The sequence below is a fragment of the Glossina fuscipes genome, unplaced genomic scaffold (assembly GCF_014805625.2).
Source record: "Glossina fuscipes isolate IAEA_lab_2018 unplaced genomic scaffold, Yale_Gfus_2 122, whole genome shotgun sequence".
Classification (NCBI taxonomy): domain Eukaryota; kingdom Metazoa; phylum Arthropoda; class Insecta; order Diptera; family Glossinidae; genus Glossina; species Glossina fuscipes.
In genome coordinates, this window is record NW_023998465.1 from 192373 (window position 1) to 212233 (window position 19861).

General features: G+C 35.0%; 1 long non-coding RNA gene across 7 annotated transcripts in view; it reads right to left on the minus strand.

Annotated features, from left to right (window-relative positions):
• Positions 1–2393: 2393 nt before the first annotated feature.
• LOC119640689 overlaps positions 2394–19861 on the minus strand; it is a 33716-nt gene continuing 16248 nt past the window's right edge. For 4 of the 7 annotated variants that reach the window (XR_005247714.1, XR_005247712.1, XR_005247709.1 and 1 more), the window contains one exon: positions 2395–3761. This is a non-coding gene — a long non-coding RNA (uncharacterized LOC119640689). Of the gene's footprint in view, positions 3762–19861 lie in introns of all 7 variants that reach the window. The other 3 variants (XR_005247711.1, XR_005247716.1, XR_005247713.1) reach the window with 2 other exon arrangements.

The following is a 19861-nucleotide window of genomic DNA, read 5'->3' on the forward strand; positions in this document are numbered from 1 at the left end:
CATGATTTTTTGAATTCCCTCTCATATAGCCATTCCTATCCTATCCGACCGAAGCGTTTTATGGTAAAAAGGTAAAGTTTTCAATAGTAAATAGGCAAAGAAATCTGCCTTGCCTAATTTGGACCACGTAGGTCTACCTTTTGGATACCGTCGCAAATAAGGATTCTCATGAAACATAAACCTTTACATGCCAAAAAGCCTAATTGTTAACTTTTTTGTAATGAAAGTCTTTTCATGATAGTAATTAAATAACACAATTAATTTCAATCATGCGATTCTATTTCTTGGCCACATTCATATACGTATAAGATATCTAATGAATACGATGCTCTTCGGAAAAAGGCTTTGTTTTTAATATTTTGTGATGAAAACTAATTTAAAGTATCGTCTAGTGAAGCGTTTCTCTTTTTTAAAACATAATTTCAGACACTTTAACTCACTTCTACTCTCTATGTTATTCCTCTTCTCTCACAGCCTTGATCTGCCCCTTCGTGTCTAAATTTGTCAATGCCTCAGTGAGCATGCCCTAGTGAGCATGAAGCAAACCAGGTGGATAAAGCAAAACATACCCTTATATAAGGCAGACGCACTTTTGATTATGTTTCTTTTTACAGTTCCCCTCCTTTTTAATGAAGGAATTGAAGGAAATATAAAAGAAAAACATATTAGCGGTTTCCCGCTACTTCATAGTTTGAACCTTGAACCATTTTGAACAAAACTCTTCCAAAACTGTTTTACTGGTTATAAAGTATTATTCATTTCGCAATCCAGTTTTAGCAACCTGCTTTCAGTAACATACATAATACAAACGTACTGTAAAATTTTTGGGCGCTGATGATGTGTGATGTTAATTAGGTTTTACTTTCGAGTTTCGAGCTTTATAGCTGTATGTATACATAGGACATCCGAGAAACGCTCTCTCGAGATTTTCAAAACAGACGTAAGTGAGATTGACGTATTAAAAATTAATGATAAATTATTCGTCGTATTTGTTGAAGTGAATGGATGCGTAGAGGGAACTCTCATTTATTCTCATAAGGCCAACCAAAATGAAGAACATTTCGTACACCGAAGAAGCAATTATAGTCTGAATGGAATGGTGTTTAATTGATCTACATAGATACATGTTTTTACGTATACATATTTATAAATATTTTATTCATAAGATTTACGACCACGACACGGAGATTGTAGGAGGGGTTACGTCTTGGTACTCATTTATACATAAAAGAATAGCACTTACTTACCCTTTAAAGAACACGCGGACGGACGAAATCTAACTTACCGAACGGGCATACTCTTCGCCTTCTTTCAGTACGCGCCATACCTATTGGTCTCCTCGGTCCCAGGATTGCTACTGAAGACCTCGAAGTTGGGTCGAAAGACCCCCAAACCACTTTCTTCTCAAATTTAAGAAAAAGTATGATTTATTTCTTATTTTTCTTCTCCTTTAATCAACATTTAACATGTTAAAATATATAATAATTACGGATTAATTTCTTTAGTTTTAATTAAGTATATGAGCATTTATGTATATATATGGATACTTATATAAGAGAAATAAAACTTTTTTTTTATAAAATATAATGAATATAGATATTTAATAAATAGGATAGTACAACATCATAATGCTCTTTTAAACATGCAGAATCATAATTATTGGAGGTTAATGTTTCCTATTTGTTTGGCAAGAAGCCCTTCGATGATGAGTGGCGCCAATCTTATCGTTAGAACTGCTGACGGATGCGGTATGCGTCATACCAGTACCTTTACTGACTGCAGTGTGTGGTGGATAAGCTGTGATAGCCAGATCCGTATGTAAATGACCACATATTTTCAAATTGGCTTTGCGCACAGTACCGTCTTAAGTGCTCAGTGTCCCAAATTAGAGTGAACCAGAGTAGCCATATTTCTGACACTACGCAATTAAAGTATTAATTAAGGAATAGTGGACCCGAGTCTAAAGAGACCCGGTCTCCCGGTCTACTACTAAGAGAACTGTCAGCTTTTATTTAAAATTCGAAGATAATTTTTACAATTAATAATTCGTTTATTCTTTTTTTTTCTCTTTGAAGCCATTCGAAAGTAAGTAAGCTCGTTTCTCCTTTTTTCGTCCATACTGAAAACAGCACGCACAAAAGCAAAACAAAAGCTATGCTCCTGCTATCAACTCGTTCGTAAATGAAAAATGGTAATTTAAAGCCACACATGACAGACCGTTCCACTGGAAATCAAATTATGGTTGGCTCTTTTGTAAGCAATAATAATAATATAATATTAACCGCTACGTAACTGCACCATTCAAATGACGCCGTTCAAAACTCTAGCTGATCGTATAAAACAAAAATACGGCGATATGCATTGCAAGGCGAGGAGTATTGTTAAGAGATAAATTAGTGCTTATAAACGTAACGTAACTCCTGCTACTGCACTGTTGCATCAGATGTTAATGTTATAATGAACCAATACTTGCTTTGAGTTTAATCTTGCTTTGATTTTACCATAAGTTTCTTGATATTTTTTATTCCAACGAAAGTTTACGTTACTTTCTAATAATTTACAGGCCGGATTCATATTCTAAGCAAAATGGTGTATGAACTTAATATTATATGAATTCACCATGCTGTACATTATATTCTAATTTTCTATGTATTCGAGGCACACTGTAATATTAAGAGTAAGAGTTGAAATAATACGAAGTATTTAGTTATATGCTGAAGAGAGAAGACGATTTTTTTTCGACGTCACGAACGCAACACTTGGAACAGTAACTAGCCAATCCAATAAAAGCTCATAATTCACAGGTATATTTTTTTAATAGGTGCATTCGTTATGCTTGAATATGATTATAATTTAAATTGAAAGAACGACCATTTTCTCTATTTAGTTTAAGACGGCAACTTTTGTAAAACCACTTTTAATGATTTAAGATATTGTTCCAAATCTTTTCCCCTAATGCGGCACATAATACAGTAATTTTCCGTTGCTTTTTGATTTGTTTTTACTTTTAGAGTGCCTATATGCATGCTCCAAGCGCAAAGCAATTGAGGTTGACCATTTAGCTCAAGCCGATTTTGCCTTACATAGATCAAGCTAAATAAAAATTGCCCCGCCTCTTATGGATGTATGTGTTTCGTCAATACGTGGCAGCGGATGTTAAAAGACCACATTTTTTTGATGGCGACTTAATGGCAGTCGAGTGACTTCATTTTCATTCGATTAAGTCGTTTAGCTTTTGCTCTATTTTTGTTTTCTAAGCGATTGCCTAAGGTGTGGGTCTGAATGAAATTGGGTTGACATTTTGGTCAACATTTAACGTAATTCGGTGACTGCTATAAGTGTCTAATTTATATAAAAATATTTGGCTAAATATTTGGCTGAAGCGAGCTTTAATTTGATCAATGATGTATGTATAATCTTTTTGTAACTCGATTTCGTTTACTTTACGTGATTCAAAACGAAAGACTCTGACAAACGAGCGATCACAGAGTGGAGGATTTATTGTACCTGAAACTACGACGGCAACGTTTTTCTTGATACCATTATAAGTGAGCTTAGCGACATACTCGCCAACAATTGCTACGGATCATCGCTGTAGTTGACCTAGGAATCGTTACATTTTCTAAGCTTCTGCTTCAGGTTCTTGTCTTTTACAAACGATGTCGAGAGCTATGTAGAGATAGCGCACGTGTCACATGCTGCTCTAACAAAGACACTATCAGCTTCTACTGGCAACACGAATAAGCCACCGTGAGATTTATCTACAACAGAGAATAATCAAAATTTGATTCATTATTAACAAAATTAAAAATTTTTATAACTTTTTATTTTGACCGACAAACTGAAGCAAAATAGCCTATGTCAAATGTGATAAACGCAGACGTGGCACGTATTGTTATTGCACTTACGGTTCTTCGCATCATGGATCTTCCAAACATTGTGTGTGCATGGTTTATATTCCGTATTTGATGTCTTCTCATTATTGTTTTTCTCCTCGGTCTTCAGATATATACTAAGGCTGGTTATCAATTTTTTCTTAAGTGCATCATGAAGAGTAAGTGTATCGCCTTCTTCACACCACTTCATAAAAAACTTTTCGAGTAAATGTTCTACTCTTCTTATATTAGAGATAATTCTACCAATTATATGAACCGTCAAATCTCAAGTGCGGTGGAGTTTTTAATAAAGCCGAAAGCCTTGACTGCTAGTGCTTTAAGACTTTAGTCTTAGAATTTATTCTCTGGCTAAATTTATAATAATAATAATCCTAATAATAATAATAATAACATATGCACCGAAATATCTCATCGCCAATATGTGATTTACCGAGTGCAAGGAAGAGGTTGTGTCAGATTAATTCGGTGGTTTTCATTTCATTATTTTCTGTACATGTGTAAGACTGGTCAGATGCAAGGTTTTGTTATTTTGTATAAAGCGACTGCCAGGTAAACATAACTACCAATTGTCAATTTTTGTTGGCGTGATCACACGCTCCGTTTTAGTAATGTTGCGCGAAATTACGTTTTACCGGTGTGAATTGGCATCCAAAAACGTACGATTTCCCACCGCCTCACATTTTTTGAGTTAAATTCTTAGTGCATTGAAAACGAACATCCGTCAAATTCTGGGCGAGCTATTGCTCGCTATGTGCGGACAAGCCATCCGAAATATGTCCCGTGGACGATATTTGAATAATTTTGTAATTCCATAAACAATATATTGCAAAAATATTTAATCCAATAATCAATCAGAAATGTGTTTTAATTCGTCCTCATAAATTGGATAACCCTGCACGAACGAATTGTGTCAACCCACATAATTGCTTTTAATGGACACTTCTCTAAACAAATATAATCATTGCTATTTTTATTAAGCTGCAGCCCATATGTACCTAGCAATGTCAAGCACAGTGCCACAAAAATACGTTGCTGGACTAATGTTAAAGCAATATTTATTTGCAATTTCCGTTCACTTATACTTTTGGTTTTCGGAAATTTAGATTTATTTGGGGTTGTCAGCAGTAATTCCTCCGAACATTTGTCGCCTTATGTTAGTTTCAAAAATTTCTTAATTGTTGTTATTGCTTCTTTCTCGGCGTCTTGTTCTTCAGCACTTTTTAAGATTTTTAGAGAACTAATGCCTGCTACGTATGCAGCTATTGCGCCCGTGATTACCGCAACGGTATTCGTAATTTCTCTCAATTGACGGTCCAATTTTTAAGCTATCCGTCTTTATGAAATTTTGTTGCCTTAACGGCGGCGAAAACGATATATGGAGATATTTCTTTTAGAGTTGACAAACGCATAATAATAGGTGGGATTAACAAGCAATGAAGATTTTATCAACTGAAAGTGTCTGCAATAACCTTAATGGTTGAGGTAATTCAATTTATGCCTTGTAGCAAAATAGGCAAAGTAGCCGAAAGCAGACGCAATTTTCATAAATTTTTTCAAAAGATTGTTTTTCCTATTTTTATAATATTTAATTGTCTTGTTAAACCATGGCGGGGGCTCTGCTTCGAGGTTTCTTGATCGAAACGGATGCAGAAACAGCTAGGTTTAATACATTATAGAACGAAGGCAGTAAGGTTTGCATATTTTTAGCACAAAAATGGAGCATAATGTGTGAAAGATGAGATTTAATCAGTACAATATTAATTTTGTTAAAATCATAATATATTGTAAAGGAAAAATGTATGGCGTTATTCATTGCGCTACAGGACCTTTAAATTCGTGAAGTATAAGTATTTGTTTGATAGTGTTTTGCCCTAGCTGCTCGGCTTCAGAACTCCAAGACTATCTGCTTCTTAAATATGCCAAACGAGTTCGGCATGACGCAGTCCCTAATAAAAATAGTTTTTGGGCAAATGGAACGCCTAGCGGATTAATACGCTTTGTTGAATTGTTTTAATGCAATTGACTTTCTTTATTTCTAGTAGAGCTATTTATATTAAATTCTACAGGTATTATAATGCTAACGTAATGAAAAATAATAATTATTTTAGTTGGGGCGCCTAGCATCGTATTGCATTTCGTAATGCAATACTCAGCCAGTATATTGGAGGAAGCTGGATTTGGCACGTTCGAGCAGTTCAACGCACCATCGTGCGTGTAATAAAAGGGAATACATATTGCTGGATGATACGGATTCTCAGGTAAACTAAAAGGAATTGTTATTTTTATTAATATTTTTTTTGGATGTACATAGACTAGCCTGGATGGCAGGACTAAGTGGCGACACCCCTGCCACTTCAGCAGAGCTAGAGCGAGGAGGACTTCCTGTTTTATCTGAAACTTTTTAATTATTAGCGGCCTTCTCAACGGTAGCGGAACGTTCTTTGCAGGCAAGGACGAACCCATCCCAAGAGGCGACTAATCAGATTTAGGTAAAGGCGGAAGTGAAGTATTACAGGCAACACTACGAGTCAATATTATACCAGGTGGGAGAGAAATAGAATGTTTAACTTGCTGAACATAACCTTGATTTTCTCAATTTTCCCACTTAAAGAAGCGAGATTTTTGCTCATCTCGGAGAACCCAATCCTTGTCTCCGTGAATAGCCTCTAACAATCCATATCCCGTTTCTTACAGTCGTGACATGACCAGCGTAAAACCTTCGAAGGGTCAAGGACATTTCCAGGCCGAGGGAGACCTGGATTTCGTCAGAATGTGGTTAATAAGATATAATATATGAGCATCAATCCAGGGCCAAATTAATTTAAAGAACCTAAGAGAGAAAAAATTCACCCCTAGCTTATTAGAATTGATTTTATCAAATGCCGCTACAAGTTCTGACATGTTAATTCCATGAAAGGAGAAGAGCCCACAACAGCCATTTAAGTCTGGTGAATTTCAACCAGCGTTTACTTTACAGTCATTTAAGTCTGGTGAATTTCAAGCAGCCTTTATTTCATGATTGATGGCATCTACCTCAACAGCACCCACACTTAAATCTTCAATATCCTTGAGCTCAGTTTGGCTCAATGTATGCCACGTGTGTTTATTGTTTGAATCTCTGAAAGTTAGCAAGTGCTAATTGCTCTTGCATTTTCTAATAACATATTTAGCGTTGTTTCTTTCTACACGATAGGTCAATCAATTATCATCATCTTTGTCATGTACGTTAGATTATGCAGAGAAAGATTAAATTTTATTTCACTTCAATTAAACTAAAACGCACGGTTGGCAACAGCTTCGCGTTTAACTTTGGGTATAATTTCATCAATAAGATCCAGATTGCCATTCAAAATATTGATCTGATCGTCCACATTCCAAGGTATTATGTATATCAGTGGAGTTACACGTGTCAATTCTGGATCTCAGTGCCCGAGTATCCATTCTGTTATAATCATAATATTCGGAATATGTGCCCATCTTACGCAAGCAGGTATTAAGAGCTATTAACTACTAAAAAACAGCCAAGAAGGGAAGCAGAGCCGCACCATCCATCATGATGGGTAGGGACGGATTCTTTTTGCTTAGATCGTTAACGGCTTTTCTGAGTAGTAGTATACTTAACGCGGAACGCCGGGTATGCGCTTCCTCGCTCTGAGCAGGTTACTTCGCACTCAAACGCACCCAAACACAAACACACACACCTTCTCCGCCAACTCTCTTCTGTAACATATGCCCACCGTTCCGTCGGATGCGTAGCGTTTGCCCCTCGCCATCAAATGACAACACATATTTTTTGTATCTATAAACAATTCTAAATCCAACTCAATTTTCCGAGAAAAAGTGATTGTTCGGAAGAAAGTACGAACAAAAATAAATAACACAATATGTGTATCTTTCCTACTACAAATCCTCATATTACGTTTACCAAAATTGTCGTTCAACCAATCGATTCTTTATTGCATACCTCTTAATTAACAAACGAAAAAAGGTGATGCGACTATCTCACATTCATTTCCAATTTCCAAAGAACCAAAGGAAAAAGCATTCCTTCAAGGAATGCCTTTCAAAGCATTCAAATATTTAATGATACCTTCTCATTTGTATTCTTATTATTAGCATTTCTATTCGTATAAATACCCCGCTGAAGGTGAAAAAAGAATCAGTATGACGATACATTATAAATGACAAAAAAAAACCACAATTATGTATTATTTATCACTTTGTGGATATACTTATTATTATTAGTATTTATTCAGAAAAAAACTAAAGGCAATAAAAAGCAAAAGGAATTTTACAGATAACCCTTGAAGGAAAGTTCGCCAACAATTCTATCCTATATAAGCAGAGTTTAATTTTAAATTATTCTAAAAATAATCAAACTATCAATTTGTTTAAAAATTAAATATATAAAAAATTAGACCAGCTTACTATAAATGTATTTTTTGTGACGAGACAGCTGAGAATTTGCTGGATCCGCTCGGAGCTTGCGAGAGCCTGTCCGCTCTGTTCACAGCGAGCTAAATTGTAGGAAGAGTTCGCAGCACGCTGTGAAACAACATTTAAGGAAAACCAGCCTATTACCTTCATTATGAAAGACGGCCCGGTCCGTCTACAAGCAAGCCGCTCCCTTTCCCGCCAGTGAGAGATGAAATTTTCAAAATATATAAACCACTTAAGGACAAATAAGCACAAGGAGAAGGCAGTTGTACTTTCAAAAGAAAATTTTTTTATCACATCTCCACCGGCATTGGAAAAGGTTATTCAGTACAAAATTGTTAGCAACTTGATTGAACAAATTTTTAGACGACATCCGAACATATTATGAGGAACCAAAGTCGTCCTTCGTTTTGGGCTCACAGATTCTTCGTCTTTGAGGGGGAGAGTTAGAGTAAGTTAGGCTAAGAGAGTTAGGATTAAGCAATGAAAAATTAGAGTAAAGAGAAATCAGAAGAAGTGAAGAATAATTAGTTTAAGTCGAAGTTAGTAGGTTTGTCAGTACTAGAGGAAGTTAGAGAAAGTGAGTTGGTCGCGGGGTGCGTTAAAGAGTAGATATTTTGGTCTGGTTGGCACTATTACAATGATGGTGATGCTAGGTGTTTAGATTAAGAAAAGTGAACTTATATTTAAACTAAAGAAAAAGAAAAAAGAAAATAGAGCCATGAAATCTGCTTTAAAGAACTTTTTTTTTCAAAAGCAAAAGAAAACTGCAAAAATTTTATTTTATTATTAATAAAACCAAGGTAGACAAAGAAATTTCTTGTGAATCAAAACCTGGAGCCGCTGAGCTACCCCAGCACCAGGTTTTGGGCAACAAATAGCCCAAACAATATATACGTGAGCAAATTCAAAAATTCAATTTGAGGCTTTTTGGTGACTGGTAAAGGGAGGTGCTCAAATGAAGCATTTCTCAACGAAGTTCGTTGCTGAATGAAAAAGCAGTCAACGAAAAAATGGAAGAGCTTGTAAGGAAGCAGATTTTCTTATCTCCTCCGAACGAGTAAAACAACAGCGTGCTCTTGCATAGTTATCTTACAGGCTCTCGATCAGGAAGGATATCTTAGCTTTGTCACTAACCGATGGCGGACGGTTAGATATTGTGCGTCCGGAACGAGATCCTTAAGATAACAACGTGCTCTTGCACCATTAGATTTTCGGCCCGAAAGGATGCTTCAGCTTTGTAGCTAACCGGCGATTAGCAGTTAGGTATTGTCCGTCCGGAAAGGGGTCCTTAAATTAACAGTCTGGTCTTACATCATTATTTTATAGACTCTCGGTCCGAAAGGGTGCCCCAACCTTGCAGAACCTACTAGTTCGTTACTTTCGGAACGGGGTTCTTAAGGCAACAGTCATGCTCCTGCATCGTTGCCTTATGGGCTGCCAGCCCGAAGGCATACTATAGGAACTTTACACTTTTAGGAACCCGGTAGACTGCCTGCTGAACCACTAAAAACATTAACAGATCATACAGGTAACAGTTTCATTTTTGCAACACAGTCACAAGCATATCATATTTGCTCAGTAACTTCCACGAAGTAACTTCACAAATAAAGCCATTTTGTACTCTTTTTGAATTCCGCAAATATACATTTGATTTAATACAAAAATACGAAGGTTCCGTTAATTTAACGAATAAATTTCTTGGAGCGGAAAGCTGGGCAGCCCTGAGCGAAAACCTAGCTATATATTACCCTCGTTACAAGCGTTTTATTGATCTTAAAAAAGCATCTGAAGAATACCCGGAATGAGATAGCGGTTGGGCGATAGTAGAATTTAAATATTGCGAATTAACCATCTGCAAGTTGGAGTCCATTTCTGTGGGTTTATATGTACCTTTGCCTTAATGTGAAAAATACTGACATCTATAGCTTCAAATGGTGCATGTTAGCGGCTATTGAATTTCGGAACATTCGAAATAATTTCTCTGCCTTAAAATTCCCTATAAGCAATTGCGACATCGATCAGTTTGAACAGAATAATAAAGACATCAGCATAAATATTTATGAATTCTAAGGGTACATATATTGAAAGAATTCCGCAAGCCGTCAGTATTCATCAGAACACGAACAACCAGCACAGATGCGAAACACCAAATGCTACGCGTGCGAGGAAGCAATATTAGGAGGTAACCTTGATTATTTTACCGGGAAATTTGTGGGGTTTATCCGTAGGGAACGTAGAAAGGCCTTTCCATTTTAGCTACCCTACTTTCCAATTATTTTTCATAATTTAAATACGTACGATATTCAATTATTTAACACACACTTAGAGCCTAATTTGTCAATTATACCGTGTAGCAAAGAATTATACATACCAATTACTAGGAGAGTAATGAAGGGAAATATAGTAAAATATTTAATAAATTTCGTGAATTGAAATCGATTTTTGAACACTAGTTACGCAAATGATTCGGAACGGTGTCTTTCTGTACGATTATATAGGTGACATCAAGAAATTTAATGATCCAACTGTACCAGTCCAAGAGTGCTTCCACAATTATTTGTCCGATAACGATCGGTGAATACAATTTTTCCCTGAGGATATGGGATGCGTTCGAGCAAACCCTTAAAGATTATATGGTTCTATTCCTTCAAAGCGATGTCTTCTAACCGGCGTTTGCGATAATTTCAGGATCTCATGCTTCAAGATACATAAATTACATTCATGCAATTATGTAACAGCATCTTTCTCTCTCGTGGAAAGTACAAAAAACTCATAGCGGAGTTAACCCATAGAATGAATTATAAAATTGATTTAAAAAATGTACTCCTCTGATTGTCTTCAAAAATTGGAAACACTAAATCAAAAAGTAAAGATTTTAAAGTTTTAAGAAAGTAAAAAATAGAGCTTCGATTCATCTTGACACCAAATGCGACCATAAAGTCCAAAAGTAAGGATCGTGTTCAGAAATGTGGCGGTTTCTTGCCTATATTCTTAGTATCGCTATTAAGTGGTTTTATCAAAAAAATGTTACACAATGTTCGATAAATTTAAACCGAAAATAAATAAAGTAATTTTATCGCATCCAAACGACTTTTATTAATAGAAAGTTATTACCGTGTTTCAAAAACTTCCCTGTTTCAGAATATAACAATTAAACAAGAAGTAAACAAGAATTAAACACTTTTCTTGAAAGAAAATTGAAACCAATTAAGCAAAACTTTGACCCCTTACTTGAAATGATATTTGCTAAAAATGATGTAGAAGATGAGAAAGTTAACATAACATAAGAATTTCGAAAAATGAATTTATAACGCCTTAACCAGAATTACAAAGACTATACCACATCAAGTAAACAAGCAAACTGAAAAATCTGACAGAAAAACGAGAATTCACAAACGCATTTTTGCATATAACAGTCGACTCAGAAGACAACTTAAAACCAAGATTGATTTAATTAAATCTGCAGATGTTATCAATCCGAACGGAAAACAAAAGACGGTTCAAAAATCTCCAATTCAGAAGGGTGAAAATAGTTTTAAGTAAATCGCTTTAAAAAAATTATATTTCTATCAACATTAAGTTCATTTGTCCAATAGATTTTAAGCTATGAACTACATGGAGGATTTTTACGTTACTTTATTAAGCAATAATTCAATTGCCGTTTACAAAAAAAATACTTTGTTCTTATTTATAAATATTGTAAGGCCTACTATTACAAATGATCAGTGGGAAGTTGGAATAACCAAATTGTTATTAAATAATTTCGATATCGAAAATTATACTCCTCAAGAATAAGTGCGGGAATATTCTCCATTATATATTTATACCGATACCCTCGTTGCGTTAGACATAAAATTTTAAAATGTCTTCGTGTTAAAAAAAGGAAAACAGGAGTGAAAATAAAGCCGGTATAAGAGAAATCACTTTTAATATTTCATTCAGGCTGACATGGAGCAAGTGTATACTTCATATTAACCACTTAGGAATATTTTGGAAGAGCGCGGCAAAAAGGGTTTAAGTAATTTGCCAGAAAAACTCGTCGACAAGATATCATCTAAATTTCAAAAACACTCTGGAAAAAGTAGTATAAGACGTCGCATCAAAAAGAAAATACGTCAGTCACAAAAGAGATCTAAAGTGAAACGCATGAAAAAATTCAATCTATTTAAGAAAGTAAATAATATATTTGTTAAAGAACTTTGAGCACTCATGCAGAATGTATGATAAGCGAAATACATTTATTTGCACCTCATCCTATGTAAAGCAGCATTCTAAATACAGAAGAAGTCTCATATAATCCTATTCAATCCTAGCTTCATAGAATTTCCCTGTCTTGGTAATGAAGATACGTATCGGGACCTTTACCGCGTTTATTTAAAGTTGGTTGTTCAATTGAAGAATAAAAATAATTCTGATGTTACTGACGATAAGTGTGGCATTGTAAATAATATTCTACATCCAATATTTTGAAGCGTTCCCGCGTACCCAAATAATATTCTGCTTTCGCAAAGTGACAACAATTATCACTACAGACCATACATACAAACTTCGCCTAATTATGGCACTGATTACCACACCGGTGAAGTCTTTCATGATGCCAAAAAACGATTAACTGAACTATTTGGTAAGAGTAACACAGTTGAATTGTTTGGAAAGGTCCATGGAGACATTTTTAATCAACCTAATATTGCTTGCCCATCATAAAATATTAAAAACAAAATCAGCTTTATACCCACTTAACAAATGGAAATCATACCCAACCATTAGAAAATTACGTCAAAGGACAACTTCCAACATTTTTGGCTGTCTTTATGGCTTAGAATAGCGTTTATTCAGACGATCGAGCAAGTTCGAGCATTTTTATTTGCAAAGGTTTAATCGGTCAGTAAGTGGTGTTCAAATACCCGCTCAACCCCTTGGATTCGATTATTCAATACCAAAATCAAGATCAATGAGAGCTTATAACATGATATCAACCGCTCAGATCGTGTTTTCCGTATAGATAAGAAACAGTTTGATAATAACTGTTCTATACTAGCGTTTCACGTCTCGGCTGTTCATTATAATAACGATTTGTGCGCTAACATTTTGAGACAGTAAACGTACGCATTGAAGGAAAATTTTCTCGTACATTATCATCACCCATAACTTGCATAGTTTACTGCGAGTAAGATTCATTGTTAGAAGTAGATAAAAACAGAAACGTGAAAATTACGCTTTAAAATGAATATGATACAAATAGAACAAGCAACTGAGGCAAATCTCTCTACAAAGAAGTACTTCCAAGGCGTTTTTCCAGCTAATAATTTTCCTCGGAAAGTGAGATTCAACCCTGCTCTGTAATAGTAAATACCGACTACTCTAATCAACAAGGAGACCATTGAGTTGTGTTTTACTTCAATTCGAAGGCACGACCGGAATATTTTGATTCCTCAAAAACCATTAAAAAAAGAATTTTACAAATTTTTAAGTAGAAACTTCGAGACGTATATATACAGCATACATATAACAACCAGTAAGTCCAAGGATACTTTGCAAGCACTTGTGAACATTACGCCTTGCTTTATAGTTTATACAAATGTCAACGAAAGAGTTTAAATGTTTATCTCAAACAATTTAGTAAAGCCGGCTACAGCTTTAATGATGAAAAAAAAGTAGTCAAACTATGTAAAAAGAATACTTAAGAAAATAGAAGTTACATTTTCAATTTAGCCATCAAATCCTTTGTTTTCATTTTGAATAAAATCAAAAATAGGTACATTGGCTGTAGATTTATCCCTTCCTCGACATTCTTAGACATTGTTTTCTTTCAAGTTTTTATACATGTTTTGGCTACATGTGTTGACTAAGGCGCGACAGTAAGTCCCCCTCAGTTGATTTCAAATACGGGGAAATTTTTTCTGCAAATTGTATTGCTTTACATTCAACTAATTTGTATTTTATGCCAAATAATAGCTAGTCAATCTTTGTATAGCCTTGTCCTTATGTTTCCTAGGCGTCATTAAGAGTTTGCAGAAAGGACTACGAAGGAAATTAAAAAAAAGGGATTTCTAAAATAATTATGTGATAAATATTTCCTGCGTCTTAATTTCTTTTTAAAGAAACTTACCAGAATTCAGTTTATAATTTATTTTTATTAAACGCAGCTCCCATTTACATCATTATCGCTCTGACTACCAGAAGAATAAAACAAAAATATATTAATTGTTATTTATTTAATTCTTTATCTCATCCAAAATAATTTAGATAAAGATTGGTAATCTGCTGTGGTCGGAGGAATATTAATGTTCAAATGTTCGCTATCAAAACCATCATTGAAATGATGGTCATAGTTTACGTCTTCATTGGAATATGCTTGAGACCAATATCAAAGGTCGCAGTCTGGAGTCCCCCTTTGAAGGAACAGCCGCATTTGGTTATTCTCCGACCATTGAGAAACTTGAACAATTTGGGTCGAAGACTTTGAAGAATATCTATTAGATTACATTGATAACAGATTTCAAAGATCATCTTAGTTGTCGTCGGAAATCGAAATAATTTCTGAGCTATGGAAAGTTATAAAGATGACGGAGTTAACTGTCATCTAAGGATGGTAGCTACCAAATGTAATTCCTATCCTATATTAATCTTCGTCTTGTATTAATGATAATGTTGGTGTTGATGTTGTAGACGTTGTGCTGTTGATTGATTCCATTTTTTATATGTTTAATAAATGGTATATAAATTTTAGGCAAACTTGTCCACTTGATGGTTCGATTATTGTTAGAATAATTTAAAACAAAACTCTGCTTATGCAAGATAGAATTGTTAGCGAACTTACCTTCAAGGGTTATCCGCAAAATTCCTTCTGCCTTTGTGCTTGCCATTGATTCTTTTTCCACCTTCAGCGGAGTATTTTCACGAATGGAGATACTAATAATAAAAGTACAAATGAGGGGGGATCATAAAGTGTTTGAGTATTTTGAAAGGTAAAATGGCGAAACAGTCGCACAACCCAGAACGCACTTTATTTTTTTCTTTCTGAAAATTTGTCTATGCACATTCATGTTTAGTTGTTATCAACAGCATAAATAATGCATGATCTTGAATGATACTTTTGGGTTGAGTTGAGTTTTGAACTGTTTGTAGATACAAAGAATGGATGTTGTTATTTGACGGCGAGGGAAAAGGGCAAACGCTGCGCATCCGAGGGAAAGCTGGGTGTATGGTAGTGAAGTGGTTTGGCGGGGAAGGTACGTGAGCGTCTGTGTTGGAATGTGTGCGTGCATGTGTGTTTGGCTGTGTGTGTGTAGGCGTTTTTCTGTGTGAAGTAATCTGCTCGGAGCGGCATACCCGTCGTCCTTCCGTACACATCCCACTATTCGGAGAAGCCGTTTAAAAGCTAAGCAAAAAAAAGAAAGAGAAAAAAAGTTCTCCTTTCTGTGGGCCGAAAATTGCGTCGACTTTTTTCCAGATATATACTGATGACATATTTAGCCGGTGACAGAAATTAATTCTGCAACCCACGGAAAACCGTTACTAGTTTGGATGTCGCTGTAGTTAAGTGATCAGCCAAATAGATACGTGAATGAATACTGCCGCTAAAACATCGCTCAACTTAATGGAAATGCGTTTGCCATACTCAACCATAACCGTATCACGCATCTATATTGAACTAATCTAAATCTAATTAGAACCTTCTTCCCATTGGCTAAACAGCAGTAATGCTGTAAATCCACATACCTCGCCTTAATTTTGCACCGCTCAGCAATGTCCAACGCGAGTTCTCTCAAATGTTTAATGCCAGCTGGCAAGCCACTCACTATAACATCAAACCTGTTCAAACAGCGAAGCTGGACGTTATGTTGGTGTTTCCTTTTAATCTCATGTGAAAATGTTCACACCAACTACCTTGTTATGCTGCAAAAATTCGACTGGCAACTATACTATCTACAGCTAATTTCCTGGAGACAACGATCATACTATTCGAGCTCTAAATCACATAGCTTTTTCTCTTGATTAATCAGACTTGAGTTAAGCTTAGTTCCCAGCGGTGGCGAAACCATTTTTAATTTTTAAAAAATGCCATCTCCATCTAATGCCTGATCGCAGGTGAGTTGCTCCTCCAAAACACAAGCGCGGTCAACATGAAGTGTCCGCTCGCAAAGAACACAATTTATGTCACTCCGGTCAACAGTTACCAAGCAGCGACCCTTAGTAGGCACCGTGATTAATATTACCGACAAAAAATATGAGACGATAAATGCAAGCACCAATACACACACGCATTCTCCGAAACTGTTAAGTGCAGTTATATGATGTTAACTAACTAAAATATTTGTAATATACACTTATATATTTTTGATAGAAACAAATGGTTTGAATTCATATATCTCAATTCTCCGGTTTTAATTTAATATGATTTCTCTTATAATGAAAGAAGCTTTTTACGGAACTTGTGCAGATATGTTTTCATTGGTTATAAAAGCACTTTACTGTAGATGAAATAATTTTGGCTAATAAACACATGGAGGCTCAGCGCTGCATTGTGTGTAATTTTTATTGGTATCGTTATTGTTATTGAGTATAAAACAATTATTTATTTATTTTTTTCTCTGTCAGCTGACAATTTTATTTCCCTTGTGCTCTCACTAATTCATATTCTTTCCCGAAAATTTAAATTTAAGAAGTTTGTGCTTTACCGAGATATCGCTGTTAACGAAATCTTTATATCCGATAAGTGCAGGCTGTAAGTTTCTCATTTGTTATAAATGCAATTTCAAAAAGCATTTATCTTCGGTTGTTTGCAAATAGCTGGCTCATAGAGGAAGTGTAAGATTGCCTCGTATGGGATTCTCTTGCTCTCTTTTGGGGGTCTTATGTCCTGTTCGGAGTTTAGACGCTTACTCCAAAGTGGACTAGAGCTGCCTAAAATTAAGGTCACCACAGTCGCTAATACAGTCTTACTATCCACATGAATCTCGAGATCACTGCAGGAGTGGTGAAGGTCACTGCTGTCTTACGGTATTTTGTGATAAATGCAGGAGGGGTCGTTGCGCAAAGCAAGAAAATTATGCGGAAACTACGCCAGCAGAAATGTCTTTTAACTTTGCGAAATTTTGAAAAATTATTTAAATCAAACTCAATTTAGTGATAGCAAGTTTTATTCAAATAAAAAATTGCTGCAATATAAATATTGGGTTAGAAACTATGAAACGGGCGTTTTATGTTTAGTCTGCGTTCAGCTGCGACTGAGGGAGATACAATCTAACGTGCGCTCGATATTTTTATTTGTAAACTCTAAAGGTATTCTTCTTACTCATTTTGAAAAATTTTTTTTTCGTGTTTATATCGCGTTTTTATTTTACTTCTATCCTAAACCAGATAGAAATAAAAAACCATTTACATCTACTCGTCTTGTACGAGTTTAAATTAAACCATACCGCAGCTAAAGCTTTAAGAAATATTAATCAGACATGCGGAGATGGATCTACCAATGAAAAAATTGCTCGACATTTGTTCCAAAAATTTTGCTGTTGCAATTGGAGTATCGCCAACGAGGAAGACCAACGGCCCATATGGATAATGAGGAATTAAGGACGACTGTGATCTACACACAACTAGTCCAACACTTGGGTCTAAACTAGGAAGTAGTCATACAGCTGTGTTAAAACATTTGCTTGCAATAAATAAAGTCAAAACATTGGATTAACTGCGCCTGGAATAATTACGCTTTTCGTTTTTTATTTTCATTCAACGCTCGTTTCATAGTTTCCAACCTAATATAATGTACAGTACATAATGTACAATATTTTTACTCTTTTCCAATTTATTTAGTCTAGTTTAGCTTTTAATTTTATATAATTTTTTCTTCTGGTTGGTTTTCACAGCGTATAAAACCATACGATTTTGCTTTATGTTTTTAAATACGTCAGATGTGTTGTGCTTTGCTGGTCAAAAGCAACATACATACTTTAAAATATTGTCGATAACTCGCGATTGAGGTAGTTAATAATAATAAATAAAAAAGTGATAACGCAAACATATGATTATATATCAATGTTGCAATACTTCTTGTCCGTCTGTTAATTTGTCACATTATACGCGTGTCTACGTTATTATCCGTTTTCTGTACTCCATCTGTCCTTTCTCTGTTGTCCGGTAAGTCATTACTAATAATGTAGTTGCACACTTACTCTTCACATTTCATCCCACCCAAGCGAAACCATAAAGCAAATAAAAAAAGAGTAGACTTACTTCTTATTTAATTTCCTGTAGAGCTCCCATAACATCGACCATTATTCAATGATAAACCTAAAGTTTCAGCTTCGCATCATTAGGTAAAATAGTGCCCCCTCTTTTTTCTCTTCACTCTTAATCATTTTAGATCTTTATAAAGTTTTTCTTTGCCTCCTTGTTCACTTTTGCTCGAAGTATAAGGCACACTCCATTGTTTGCAATGTGTGTAGTCAATTACGACATTTAATCTACCGTTTCCAAGAAAAAGGTAGACATGTTGTTCATTATTTTTTTTGTTTATGTAATTTTTCGTTTGACTTAGCAAGTAAGGACATATATATACATTGTCTATATAGTTTCGTAAATATCACAGCTCCTTGTGTTTTAATGTTTCATTCTTTCTTAAAGATTCCTTTTTCTTAAACTTTTCTATTTGTCGTTTTTAGATTTCCTCTTATGCTTCCTCTATATTTTTAGCTGGCCCTTCTATTCTCAGCTTTTCTTTGTTCTTTTGATTTTCCTTTGTTCCTTTAATTTTTCTTTGTTCTTTAAAAAAACAATCGCGAACAATACCACAGCAATTACTGGCCTATAATTAATGATTTATTCACGTATTATCAACCTTTTACGAATAAGTATTTAAATTTCCTTAAGCATCAAAATATTTTTTTGTTACATATCTTATATATATGCACGTATAAGTAAGTAGAAAATTGGTTGTATTAAATAGTCTCGTGTATTATATACCGTGTGTGAGAAGGTCTTCCGCCGCTACATTGGTGCCGGTGTTAACTCGCCGAGCTCCAGGCATTCCTCCCACAAGAAATTTATTTTCGGGGATCGTTTCGCTGGTACTATAAAATTTTACCATTTACTTTTGTGTACCTACTCACTCAGACGATCATGGAAGTCACTTGATTTGGACTTCCATCGAGGTTGTTTTTGACAGCCTTACTATATGCCGATCACAAGACATCTGTCTCCCCAATCCCGTCGTCTATCATGTCAACTTTCTATTACGATTATAGCCTAATTCTAACTTGAACCTAACACTCTTTTCTCCGACAGGAAGAACATTTAATAAATATTTAATTGATTGTTTGATGCTTTTAAAAAGCAAAACTTTTTTTGCTTAATTCGTTAATTAAGAAAATTTTTTTATAATTTTTGAGTTCTTTTATATTAAATTAAAATAAATTTACAAAAAGAAAAACTTAAAATAAATTTCAATTTTTTTGTTAATTTAAGTTGAGCTCTTTTGCCCCAGCCGGACACCGATTGACTGTCTCAATCACCATTGCTTATCA